General features: G+C 40.6%; 1 protein-coding gene across 4 annotated transcripts in view; it reads right to left on the bottom strand.

The window, feature by feature from the left end:
• POGZ (pogo transposable element derived with ZNF domain) overlaps positions 1 to 14,308 on the bottom strand; it is a 46,827-nt gene extending 32,519 nt beyond the window's left edge. For all 4 annotated transcript variants that reach the window (XM_082346357.1, XM_082346358.1, XM_082346359.1 and 1 more), the window contains exon 1: positions 13,977 to 14,308. The gene's annotated coding sequence lies outside the window, so the exon portion shown is untranslated. The remainder of the gene's footprint in view (positions 1 to 13,976) is intronic.
• Positions 14,309 to 14,324: the final 16 nt, after the last annotated feature.

Below are 14,324 nucleotides of genomic sequence, written 5' to 3'. Positions count from 1 at the left end.
ATAAGCAGAGCTATCTGAATGCAAATTGTGGTTTTCAATGTCATGCTTATGAATATTTTAATAGCACATCCAAAGGCTGGTCTTTTACCTCAACTATTTATAGTATCATAAGAGACTGAGTTCATGTTTTATCCTGTCAATGAAGATTAATAATGAAACATTCTTCCATCTGACGGGAGTCAAATTATGTTATTCCTACCATGAACAAGGTATTCTAAGAAACAGAGTGGAAAAGGCAGATGTGAAACAATGGCAAAGAAAAATGTTTATGTCCTAACTACTTTTTACCAAGTGAGAAAGAAAAGTAACTCCTCAGATACAAGCTCTGCCAAGACAACCAATGTAAATTAAAAGATTCAAAATGGAAAGAAAATTACACTTAGAAAATATTTTTCAAGGTTTTTACAAGGGAGAAGACAGTTAACCAACAAGGTCTGACAACTCAGAAAATAATGAATCCGCTGACTGAGCACATTTTATGACTCACACCAAAATATCTCTGAAAGACACTGAAAACAAGTTTTCCAAATAGTCCTTATTTCTGATCTAGACTCTTCTATCTCAGAATGTGATCATTCCTTTCATTTCAGCATCTATAGCTCAGGGTCGAAAAATTAACTCTGTTGAAAAGATGGGCCATGCCACAATAGAGGTATCAACCTGAATTAAATTTCTTGTAAACTTTAAAAATGAAAAATGCAAATTTAGCACCCTTCAGTAGTTTTCCAGCTATCAGAAAGGAATCTTCGGGCTTCCCTGGTGGCGCAGTGGTTGACTGCCTGCCAATGCAGGGGACACGGGTTCGAGCCCTGGTCTGGGAAGATCCCACATGCCGCGGAGCAACTAGGCCCGTGAGCCACCAACTACTGAGCCTGCGCGTCTGGAGCCTGTGCTCCGCAACAAGAGAGGCCGCGATAGTGAGAGGCCCGCGCACCGCGATGAAGAGTGGCCCCCACTTGCCGCAACTGGAGGGGGCCCTTGCACAGAAACGAAGACCCAACACAGCCATAAATAAATAAATTAATTAATTAATTAATTAATTTTAAAAAAAAGGACTCCTCATTAATATAGTGAAATGCTATATTTAATATCTTTACCAAGATGCTCAAGGAACACCATCATTCTCTGCGGTATTCCAAGTGATCCATGGCCTATAACCACCTTTCAACTATTTTTGATCAAAGAAGACAGGAATTACTAAATATGTAGTACTAAAGTATATAAATCTTCCCAAACTATCAGTCTACTCATGTTTAACTTCTTTCTACACCAAACCTTCAACTTAATTTCTCACAAGAAAAAGAAAACTCTGGAATTTTCCCCTCTCTTCCCTATTATTTTGCTATAAAGGATAAACATACTCATAGGCTTGGAATACATCTCACATGCAAAAACAAACAGTGACTTCCCTGGTGGTCCAGTGGTTAAGAATCCACCTTCCAGGCTTCCCTGGTGGCACAGTGGTTAAGAATCCGCCTGCCAATGCAGGAGACATGGGTTCGGGTCCTGGTCCGGGAAGATCCCACATGCCACGGAGCAACTAAGTCTGTGCGCCACAACTACTGAGCCTGCGCTCTAGAACCCGTGAGCCACAACTACTGAGCCCACATGCCACAACTACTGAAGCCCGCGTACCTAAAGCCTGTGCTCCGCAACAAGAGAAGCCACCGCAATGAGAAGCCCACGCACCGCAACGAAGAGTAGCCCCCGCTCATAGCAACTAGAGAAAGCCTACACGCAGCAACGAAGACCCAACACAGCCAAAAATAAAATGAATAAAATAAATAAATTTATAAAAAAGAAAAAAAAGAATCCGCCTTCCAATGTAGGGGACGCGGGTTCGATTCCTGGTCAGGGTACTAAGATCCCACATGCCACAAGGCAACTAAGCCCGCAGCTGCAACTACTAAGCCTGCATGCTCTAGAGCCCGTGCGCCACAACTACTGAGCCTGCACACTCTAGAGCCCGCGCACCACAACTAGAGAGAAACTTGTAGGCCACAAGGAAAGATCCCACGTACTGCAACTAAGACCAGACGCAGCCAAATAAATAAATAAATAACAAAACCAAAAAACTTACATTGAGCTTCAATCCTTACTCAATTTTGGGACATTTTCATTTCTTCTGAAAAAGTGCCAGGTAAAAACCTGAATTTCAGAAATTAAAGGCCAGCACATAGGGAACACCATGCTACATCAAGAGAAAAACTTGCACAGGTAGTAAATTTGAGAATCATATACTGTAACCAAGTAAAGGGGCAAACTTTCATCATATTACAACTATGAATCTCTGAATCAAGACTGTAGTGATTCCTTTTCTGCTATTCTTAAAATGAGATATCAATTTTAATTATATACAAGAGTAGGGAATTCCCTGGCAGTCCAGTGGTTAGGACTCCATGCTTCCACTTCAGGGAGCCTGGGTTTGATCCTTGATTGGGGCCAAAAGAAAAAATTATATACAAGAGTAGACATGTATCCATCACCCAGCTTCAAAAATTATCAACCAATCTTGTTTCACTTATGCCCTCTCTCCTTCATATTATTTTGAAACTAATCTCTAATATCATATTTATAAATATTTTATTATGTAGCTCTAAAAGATAAGGACTTGAAAAGATCATGTACCAAAAAAAAAAAAAAAAAAAAATCATAGAGAATTGCTTGGTCATTCAGTGGTTAGGATGCGGTGCTTTCACTGCTGGGGCTGGGTCTGATCCCTGGTTGGGGAACTGAGATCCCACAAGCTGCATGGCCAAATTTTAAAATAAATAAATAGATAAATCATAGTACCATTAATATGCCTAAAAGATTTATAGTCTCTTAATATCAAATATCTAGTCAACACTGAAATCTCAAATTCTCCCAAACGCCATATTTCTTTTTAAATTTATTTTATATTGGAATATAGCTAATTTACAATACTGTGTTAGTTTCAGGTGTACAGCAGTGATTCAGTTATACATATTCATATATCCATTTTTTTTCAGATTCTTTTCCCATATAGGTTATTACAGAATACTGAGTAGAGTTTCCTGTGCTATATAGTAGGTCTTTGTTGATTATCTGTTTTATATATAGTAGTGTGTATATGTTAATCCCAAACTCCTAATTTATCCCTCCCCCCACCTTTCCCCTTTGGTAACCATAAATTTGTTCTTGAAGTCTGTGAGTCTGCTTCTGTTTTGTAAATAAGTTCATTTGTAACACTTTTTAGATTCCACAAATAAGTGATATCACATATTTGTCTTTCTCTGTCTTACTTCACTTAGTATGATAATCTCTAGGTCCATGCATGTTGCTGCAAATGGCATTATTTCGTTCTTTTTTTATGGCTGAGTAATATTCCATTGTATATATGTACCACATCTTCTTTACCCATTCCTCTGTTGATAGACATTTAGGTTGCTTTGATGTCTTAACTAAATACCGTATTTCTTAAAGTTTGTTTGGTTTAGATTCAAATAAGGTCCACATATTATGATTATTTGATAAGTTTCTTAGGTCTCTTTTAATTTATAGATCTTCCTTCATCTTTATCCCCCCCCACCGTAATTTATTTGTTGAAGAACCAGGTCACCTCTTGCAGTTTCTACAATCTGGATATTGTTGATTACATACACATGGCATTTAATATATGCCTCTGGCCTCTGTATATCCTGAAATTGATAGCTGGATCTAGAGACATGATTAGATACAGGTTTAACATTTTTTTCCCCCAAGACTACTCACAAGGGCAGGATTTTCTTCCATCAGGAATCCTTCCATCCAGGCTCAATGCCTAGAACTAGTCATTCTAAATCTAGCATTCCCTTTTATTAACTGAAACACCTTGATTTAAAAAAAACAAAACGTATCTACTATTTGGTTACCCAGTGGTGCAGTTCATACAGTAAAAGTCTCGACTCTTTCCATCTTGCTTCTTTCCCTTTACCAGTTTTCAAAATAATGATCTGTTTCACTAGCATTTCCTCAAAGTGACCAATGAGCTTGTTCTTTTAAAATTAATTAATTAATTAATTTTATTTTTGGCTATGTTGGGTCTTTGTTGCTGCACACGGCTTTCTCTAGTTGCGGTGAGCCGGGGCTACTCTTCGTCATGGTGCACGGACTTCTTGTGGTGGCTTCTCTTGTTGCAGAGCACGGGCTCTAGGCGCACAGGCTTCAGCAGCTGTGGCACGCAGGCTCAGTAGTTGTGGCAGACGGGCTTAGTTGCTCTGTGGCATGTGGGATCCTCCCGGACCAGGGCTCGAACCTGTGTCCCCTGCATTGGCAGGTGGATTTTTAACCACTGCACCACCAGGGAAGTCCAATAAGCTTGTTCTTAAACTATCATTGTATCACATCATATGACACATCAATTTAAACATATTTGATATGTTTTGATCCACTGCAGTTATCCTTATTGATACTCAAAGTGTCCTATTTTGGCTACTGGGAACTTCTCAGTTAGCTCCTGAGTCCTTCTGACACAACCCTTGTGTTTGATAAAATCCTGGCTATAAGTTTCAGGCTCATCTCATACATTCTTGCCCCAGACCTAGAATCAGCCATTTCTCTAAGGAGCCCTGATTTCTTTTGGTGTGGAATGACATTCCAAGATCGCAGTCTAGATGCTAGTGACTTTTCTGCTCATTAAAAAAAAAAAAATGGGGGCTTCCCTGGTGGCGCAGTGGTTGAGAATCTGCCTGCCAATGCAGGGGACACGGGTTCGAGCCCTGGTCTGGGAAGATCCCACATGCCGCGGAGCAACTGGGCCCGTGAGCCACAATTACTGAGCCTGCGCGTCTGGAGCCTGTGCTCCGCAACAAGAGAGGCCACGATAATGAGAGGCCCGCGCACCGCGATGAAGAGTGGCCCCCGCTTGCCACAACTAGAGAAAGCCCTCGCACAGAAATGAAGACCCAACACAGCCAAAAATAAATAAATTAAAAAAAAAAAAAAACGTATTTATTTGGCTGCATCGGGTCTTAGTTGCGGCACGCGGGATCTTTCGTTGTGGTGCGTGGGCTTCTCTCTAGTTGTGGCGCGCGGGCTCTAGAGTGTGTGGGCTCAGTAGCTGCGGCACATGGGCTCTCTAGCTGTGATGCACGCAGGCTCTAGAGTGCACATGCTTAGTTGCTCTGCAGCATGTGGCATCTTAGTTCCCGGACCAGGGATCGAACCCATGTCCCATGCATCGGAAGGCGGACTCTTAACCACTGGACCACCAGGGATGTCCCTCTGCTCATTTTAAACATAAAATTATCTCCATATCAACCCCCAACTATTAGTCAGCTACCTTCAATTTCACTTCTATGTCATTTGGCAGAAAAATTCCAAATCTACAAATAAAACTTGTCTTAGAAACTGAAAACAAACTTCTATTTTCTCCTGAGATTCTTACTTGAGATGTTTCAATCTTTTAAACTTTATTAACTAATTCTCATTACTTCCACTCTTTTTCCAACCTTTCCCTTCCCCTAACAAGTTGCCTACATCATTTTCCTCACTGGCAGAATTTACATATAGTTAAAAAAAATTTTTTTAAGAACAATCAAAGATTAACAAAGAGGACACATGTAGTTTAACCAAGCCCTTTAGCAAGTAACTTTTTTTGAGGCTGCCTTCATTACCTTAACATAATCATCTATGTTTTGTTGCATTTTTCAGTAGTTTGTTTATTTTTTATTACTGAGTAGTGCTCCATTTATGGATAAACTATCCATCCACATGTTGACAGATAGTTGTTTTCAATTTTTCAGGCTATTATGAATAAACCTGCTATGAACATTTGGGCACAAGTCTTTGTATGTGCGTATGTTTTCATTATTTTGGATAAATAACTAGGAGAGGAATTTCTGGGCCATAGGGTAAGTGTATGTTTAACTTCCAAAGAAATGGCGAATTTTCCAAACACTAGCCTAAGTAGCTTCTGACTTACCCAATTTACAAGTCCTGCAGAGATGGTCTTGTAACTTACTATCTATCTACCTATTTACTGCCACGCCACAGGGCATGCGAGATCTTAGTTCCCTGACCAGGGATCGAACCCACGTCCTCTGCATTGGAAGCATGGAGTCTTAACCACTGGACTGCCAGGGAAGTCCCCGTAACATACTTCATAATGTAGGGTTGCTTAGCTCCTATGACTCCTAGTTTGGGGCCCTCAGCTGATACTCTGAAACAACAGGAACATTCATATTTAACTAACGTATAAGATACTTAATTTAACATTCTTCCCTTAACTGCTAGACTGAAATATTTGAGAGGGCAGGAACCATGTCTTTCTTATTTATTTATTAAATTGAAGTACAACTGATTTACAATGTTGTGTCAGTAAAGTGATTCAGTTATACATACATATACATAAAATATATAATACATATGTATGTAATATACATATGTATAATATATATATATTCTTTTTCAGATTCTTTTCCCTTACAGGTTATTACAAAATATTGAATATAGTCCCCAGTAACTATTTTTTTAAAGACTGTCTTTTCTTGAATGCCAAGATATAAACAGATCACCTTAAAGATATCAAATTTCTCAACTGCTCCTAACAAAAACTTTACCCATAACACATAGCTAATAAGGTTCTTTTCCAAGCAAACTGGGAGGTGGGAGGGGGATGAGATAAAGCAAAAGACCTACACCTTACAAATGAAGAGCTCATTTCTAGCTTCAATAAAATTTCCAATAGAGCTAAAAAATGTCATCATATTCCAGTGTTCTCCAACATATACTAAGCACAGTCCAAGCTGTGCAGCATATCTGCAGAAGGGAACTGTGTTCAACGGCTGTACATAGGTTATATAAAGGGAAACCTAGATCATTAAGGAATCCACATATGCCAGTGGCTTTTATCCAACTCAGTAATACTCAAACAGGGATAATCTGCCCCCAGAAGACATACAGGAATGTCTGGAGACATTTTTGGTAGTCATAACTAGGAGTGGGGTTGGGGAAGGGTGCTACTGGCATCTATCTAGTGGCAAGTGGCCAGGGGTGCTACTAAACATCCTACAATGCATGAGACAGATGGGGACTTATCTGGCACAAAATGTTAATAGTGCCAAGATTGAGAAACCCTGATCAAACTGAATCCATGTTCTGAAGGGGAAAATTTTTTTTAAAAATCATCCCACGTTCTATGCATAAAGAACTCTCATTTCTTTTTTTTTAATTGAAGTATAGTTGACTTACAATGTTATGTTAATTTTCTCATTTCTTTTTAAAATAATGTATCCTCTCTGCAACAGAAGAGATGAGAACAAGATCCCTATGAATTGTTCAAATGGTTACATCTTAACACAGTAAAAACATTTTTATAAAACTCATATACATCTAGTTTGTTTCACCCTATAATGATCTACCTGTGAAACTTGTTGCTGCCTAAGTACGTAATTTCTCCTTATAAAACTTAAGCATTATGATGTTAATTCTGTAAATTTATGGTTACTATCAGTATTAACTGGTAAATAATCTTTGTGAAAATAATTTCCCAAAGTCCCAAAATCTCCATTTCTAAAATTTCTGGTTGTGCCCTTTACTATTCCTCTGTGGGTTGCTTTTGCTAAATATATCAGCTCTTATTGCCTCTTCAACTTTCCACAGAGCAGTGAACCAAAATGACACGATGCAAACTTACTTCTGCGGTCCTTCTCAAAGTCCTATTGTTATGCTTGAACTTAAAATTACGGAAGCAGCTCTATGTCTCAAAGCCAAAAGTTAAGACAGTAATAAGTTTAAATAGAAAAATGTTAGTCAATAATCCAAACTCTACCTGTCATCAGCTGTTTGGTCTGTGGCTTGTTCTTTTGTAAACAAACAAACAAAAGCTATTGACAATAATGTTTAACCTGAATCAAATCAAGCACTTAAATTTAACTTCCAGTTTTTAGGAAACACAGCAGTAGAGGAATAAGTTAAGTAGCACCTCAAGGAAATAATGAGATAAATCCAAAAAGTGGGACATTTTAAAAGGAAATAACCAGACAAGTGCAGAATATGGAATATTTTATAAAACTACTAACAGTTTAAAAATGTCAATCTCACACACACATGTATACATGAATGCCCACACACAGAGTGAGAAGACTAAACCAGACTGAAAGAAACTAAAGCAATGTAACAAAAGGCAACATGTAAACCTTTACTGGATTCTGGTTCATAAAAAAGCTATAAATGACATATTGGGGAGAACTGGAACATTTGAATATAGACTAGATACAAGATGATATTTGGAAATGATTTTTAATTTTCTTAGAAAAAATAGTGGTATTAGAGTTATGTAGGAGAACGTATTTATTCTTAGCAAATGCATGAAATGTTCAGTGGAAGTATCATGACTGTGACTTTCAGGTGGTTCAGCCAATATATATTTTGGCGTTTTCTTACAGACGTCAAATATGCCAACATTAAAAATGGTTGTGTCGGGACTTCCCTGGTGGCGCCGTGGTTAAGAATCCATCTGCCAATCCAGGGGATGTGGGTTCGAGCCCTGGTCTGGAAAGATCCCACATACCGCGGAGCAAGTGCACCACAACTACTGAGTCTGTGCTCTAGAGCCTACGAGCCATAAGTACTGAAGCCCGTGTGCCTAGAGCCTGTGCTCCGCAACAAGAGAAGCCCAAGCTCCGCAGTGAAGAGTAGCCCCCGCTCACCACAACTAGAGAAAGCCCGCACGCAGCAATGAAGACCCAACGCAGCCAAAAATAAATAAATGGATAAATTTATGAAAAAAAAATCATTGTGTCTAGGTGGTGGGTTCATTGTAGATACTCCTTGTAGTACTCTTTCACCTTTTTTACATGCATGAAATTTTCTTAAAATAAAAAGTTGGGATCAGATGAACAAGGTCTGAGAATCTAACATAAAATATGGTGGCTATAGTTGATAACACTATAATTGAGATTTGCTAAAAGAGTAGAGTTCACATACACACAAGATAAGTATGTGAGGTGATGGATGTGTTAATTAACTGAATGGGGGGAATCCTTTCACAATATTTATGTATATGAAATCACCATGATGTACAGTTTAACATTATACAATTTTATACATCAATTACACCTCAATAACGCTGAAATTAAAAAAAAAAAAAAAAGAAAAAAGTAACAGGGAAAAACTACCTACTCATATCTTGGTTGTGATATTTTGTTCTACTATATTCTGCCATTTTCTTTTTGCCATTTACCAAATCAAACTGGTAGCCTCATGGGTTGAATTTTCTGTAAACTCGTTCTCATTTCTAGGAGCAATTTTCAAATAGATTATATATACACATTTCTAAAGATGTTGCACAATAATTAAATGTTAGAAAAAATAAATCGAAGTTGAGTTATACAGGTTACCAAGGAGGTACTATAAGATGACATGAACACTGCCGTCTTCCGTTAATCAACGCATCATGATTATCTGACATCTTGGTAACCTATCTGGTTTCTGTATTTTGTAGCAGTAATTACACTGGTAATATGATTTTCGTGCACTCAGTAGGTTTTACTCAACACTGCAACTCACACAGGACTATTAGTGATTCCCATAGTCTTTAAGTCTTTGGCATTCATCTTTCCATGCATAATATGGGTGTACCAGATACATACCATTCTAGGGAGGACTGAATTGTATCTTAAATGCCGGCAAATATGGTAGTCTACCTTATACTCAGGTCCTACAAAATCAGCTAGTCAGTAAAAGCCTACATAACTGAAAAGCAAGATACAAAGAGACCCTTTATACAATCTTATTTAAAAGCGGCAAAAAGAATCCCTCAGTTACAACTGTCAGTCTACTTCTGAAGTATTTAATGGGCAGAAATGTCTACCTATCTTCACCTCAAATAAGATTAGGAAAACATGTTTTCTACCAAAACTCTCCAGACAGATTTGGCTCTTGAAGCGTTGAATTCCTTTAATTTGTCTGGTTCTTTTATAGCTCTAAAGTAAACTCCAGGAATGAAGAATTCAGTATCTAACATTTTCAATTCACTGCTAGCGCATACCCACCCATAAATCAAGATAAAAAGAACATTTGAAACAGAAAAAATGTCGTAAACAAAAAATTTAAGAATACCACTCTCTTGCTCCTGAGTGAGAAATAAACAATAATAATCCTCAAAACAGTCGGTATTCAAGTTACTTCAATTTTTGACTTTAAAAGGGATTAATTCCAGAAAACCTACAGGGCTGAATACTTAGTATGGCTATAAAACTAATTATTGTTAAACTTGTAATAAAAAGCGTTTATTTCCCCAGTCTTCCGCATGGCCCATTTTGTCCCTCACAGGAACTGCTGTAGAACCTCACATATAATATTCACAATGGGTTCCTAAGTAGTCTTAAAAATCTGCCTAAAATTCTCAAACTTAAAATACTTTCCACTTATCTGGCAGCAAATCTCCTATCAAGAAGGACCCAAATATATTCATTATGGGCTCGTTACTAAAACAACTAAAGTGAGCAGTTAAGTTTCCTATTTTTAAAGGGTACAATATTCAGTTCTTCTCCCAAGAAAAGTTCTTCTTCACTGATAGTTGTATGTTGTCTAAATTCCATTTCTACTCAATTTCATTTAACTCTGCCAAATACTAGCAAAACATTAGTCCTTTCTCCTCTCCTCCGGAGTTACATGTAAAAATACGTTTTTGTGAATATGGCTTATTATCACAAACCAGATTGCCAAAGAATCTATCAAAGTCTTACCATACTGATATTATGACAAAGATACCACCAGCTCTAGGGTTTGTAATTTAAATCAGAATATCTCCACTTTCAACAAAAACACATATATGGAGAATAAAGACTGAAACATTATCTGGAATACACTTTATTTTACTATGATATAATAACAGGCATTATTATGCACTTTACATTCATTATTACAATTAATTCTCACTATATACCCTAAGTAATACATTTTACAGATGAGGTCAAAACGAGGTTTAGAGAGTAAGTTGCCCTAGGTTACAGCTGGTTTGAATCCTGGCTGGGATATTTACTAAGCTTTTTTTGCTCCGGAATTCTTCCCCAAGTCACTGCCTCTTCCATTATTAACTCCAACATTTCTGAATTCTCCGGAAGTTTCTATACGGAGACAGATTTGGATGATCTCAGGAGCAGAAGGATAGGACAGACCCAGTTTTTGGTCTCGGGACCCCTTTACATTCTTAAAATTATTAAGGATCCCAAAGAGCTTTTTTTTATGTGGACTTTACCTTTTGATATTTACATTAGAAATTAAAATGTAAAAAATGTAAATACTTATCAGTATATTCAAAAACAAACCCATTACATGTTAACCTAAATAACACTTTCAATTAAAAATTACTATTTTTCCCCCAAAGAGTGAAATAACGTTTTACGTTATTGCAAATCTTTCATGTCTAGGTTAATAGAAGAGTTTGATTCTCATAACTGCTTCTGCATTGAGTCTGTGGTTCTATGTTGTTTTGGTTAAGTATATAACGAAGATCTGCTGTCACACAGATAGAAAAAGGGAAAAGTATCCTAAAAACCTTTTCAGATAGTTTGTATATTGATATAGTACTAAAACTAGACAAATGATAGTTTCTTAAAGGATAATTGCATCTTGGAATCTGAAACCCTATCAATGAATGTTATGTTAAAATCCACTGATGTACCTTAAATTTTAAAAATTCTAATTTTCACTCTCAAATTTTTATCACTGGGAACAAATACTGTCAATTGTTTTCCTTGAAGTGACAAGCTCACACTTTTTTCAAGAAAACATCCGCAAACACTTAAGTGTTAAAAACTGTAGTTTATCAGTCGTTCTTTCAAGTAAAAATGCTGTTCCAGGAAACAAGCAACTCAGAACTAAATCTCACAAATGCCTTTCCTTATGACCAAGACCTACCTCAGCAGGCAGTGTAAGTGCTTCAGGCACACTTCCCATTTGGTCATAGATTCTTTTTTTTTTTTTCACACACACACACTGTATTTTATTTTTACAAGAGATAAATAGACTGACACCAGGCATTGTACATGGATGGTCACAGATTCTTATAAATTAAAAAGACATGTACTAAAAGGCTGAAATTTAATAAAACTAATTATTTTTACTGCTTCATCAAAGACATTCTCAAGTAAGTATAGAGTTTCCTGCAGTCGTTTTATTAAGTGTTGCTTTTGGATCATAAGTGCAGATGTCAGTGAAAAAGATAAAGTGTCTCAGTATTATTTTGAAAACAGTTATGACCTCGAAGCTCTCCTGAATGGGCCTGAGGGGATCCCCAGGGGTCAGCAGACCACATTTTGGGAACTGCTTTTCTAGATTATACCACTGGTTCAAGGTGGGGGTGGAAACTAACAAAATTCTGTTCATCCCAAGAGTCTTCACTCTGTTAGTTCCTTTAGTTTGAGATACATCAGCATAGCTGGTACATTATAACCATAATATACGAAAGGGGAAGGAAATCAAGGGCATAGATTGCCACTTAAGTGTTCAAAGATTATAGTTTGAGCACCTTTATGCTGGATCAATAACTCTCAATATGGTGGTTACCTTAATCAGTCTCAGCTGAAGGACTGCAGATTAAAAATGTAGAGATGATACCCCTCTCCCCATCCCATCCAAAAAAGCTTGGGGATGAGGCCCCCCAAACCGCACTTTTAGAGATCTTCAAGGTACTTTTTATGCACCCCGAAGTTAAGAACGATTGTGCTAAGTAGTTCAAAGCCCAATTCCCAGTTCCAAAAGCAAGGGGTCTCAAAATTCAACGTCGTTCGCCAAGAAGCAGCCCTCCGGCCCTGCCGTTTCCCTTCAACTAGATGGGAAAATTCCTTTGAAAGTGAAATTGTACTTCTGTGGGGTTTTGAGCTGCGGTGGGAGGTCTCCAAAAGAGCGCAGAAGGCTGGGCCACAGACTGACGGCTGTTCCGATAGGACACTGTACCTCAATTTCCATCTCGAAAAAGAGATTTGGGCTAAACGACTTACTCTTTCCAGCTCTACCTTTTTCTGAGCTGAAAACATCCAAGACAATGAGAGAAACGTCCAGTATTATTAACAATTTGAGGGAATCCCGCGTCTGACAGAAGAGGAAATTAGGACAACTCGCAGAATGGAGAGAAAGCAGGTGGATCAACGACATCACTCTTTTTCAGAAGGTGCTAAGAATCTAGAGAAAATAGTCCCTGGGATAAACATGGCGCCCACCGCGGCAGGATATAACCATACGAAAATAAAGCTTTTTTCCGCCACATCCCATTTTATAAATCACGGCGCCACCCCAAAATTTTAGAGCCGGGGGAGGAGACTTTGTAAACTGCGGTGCACTAAGGCTTCGGGTGTACTATACGCCCGAGCGAGGATTACATAACACAAGGGAGAGACTAAGCAATCACTCATTTCCCTCCTCGCGCTCAAAAAGAGCGCCCCACTCGTTCCCCGGCGGGGGTGGCGCGGGGACGGCCGAGCACCATCCCCACCCCCGGGGGACGTCGGCCCACCGCCCCTCCCGCCCGCCTCCCCTGCGCGGCCTCGCCCTCCCCTCCCGCCGCGCCCCGCCGTCTCGCCGCCGCCCGCGCCCCCGCCTCTTCCCCAGCGGGCCGCCGCCCGCGCCCGCGCCCGCCCACTCCTCCGAGACGCCTCGCGCCGGGTGTGCGTGTGGACGTCGGGTGTGTGCGGGGCCGTGGACCGCGAGTGCGCGCGCGCGCGCCGCTGCGGGCGCCGGGGGCGACCGGCAGGCAGACAGGGGCCTGCCCGGCCCGCCGCGCGGCTCCCCGGGTGCACGCACTCACACACGCGCTCGCGCGCCGCACCCCACGCCCGCCGCCGCCGCCACGGGCCGCGCCGCCACGCGAGGGGGGCGGGGGCGCGCGCCACCGGGCCCCCGCCCCCACCCCTCGCGCTCCCGCCCCATCCCCCTCTCATTGTCTCGCCTCGGAACGCCTCGCCGAACGAAAAGATAACGGAACCCCCGGGAGAAGGGGGGTGGGGAGAGAGAAAGCTCGCTCGCTCACTCACCTCCCGTGGTCGTCGCCGCCGGTAGTCTGACCCGAGGAAGGCGCCGTCGCCTTAAAGGGACCTTGCACCCGGCGCCGGGAGAAGGGGGTGGGAGCAGGGGAGGGGACGGGGGCTTGGGGGGAGACGGAGAAGAGGGAACCGTTGAAAGCTCGTCTCCCCGAGGGTGAAAGGAAACCTCCCTCGGGTTCGAGTGATTTGGGGTGGATTTTTTTCCCGAGGGGGGCGGGGGGGGCCCCGAGGGAGGGGGGCGGGGGGGCCAAGGAATGCGGCTCCGTGTACGGGAGCTGGCGCGGGGGAGAGAGACGCTGACTCCCCCCACCGACCCTCTCGCCCCGCGGAGGGATACGG

This window comes from Balaenoptera borealis (genome assembly GCF_965194805.1).
Source record: "Balaenoptera borealis genome assembly, chromosome: 1".
NCBI classification, from domain to species: Eukaryota; Metazoa; Chordata; class Mammalia; order Artiodactyla; family Balaenopteridae; genus Balaenoptera; species Balaenoptera borealis.
Note: the sequence above shows the minus strand (reverse complement) of the source record. Positions and strands in the feature narration are given on the sequence as shown.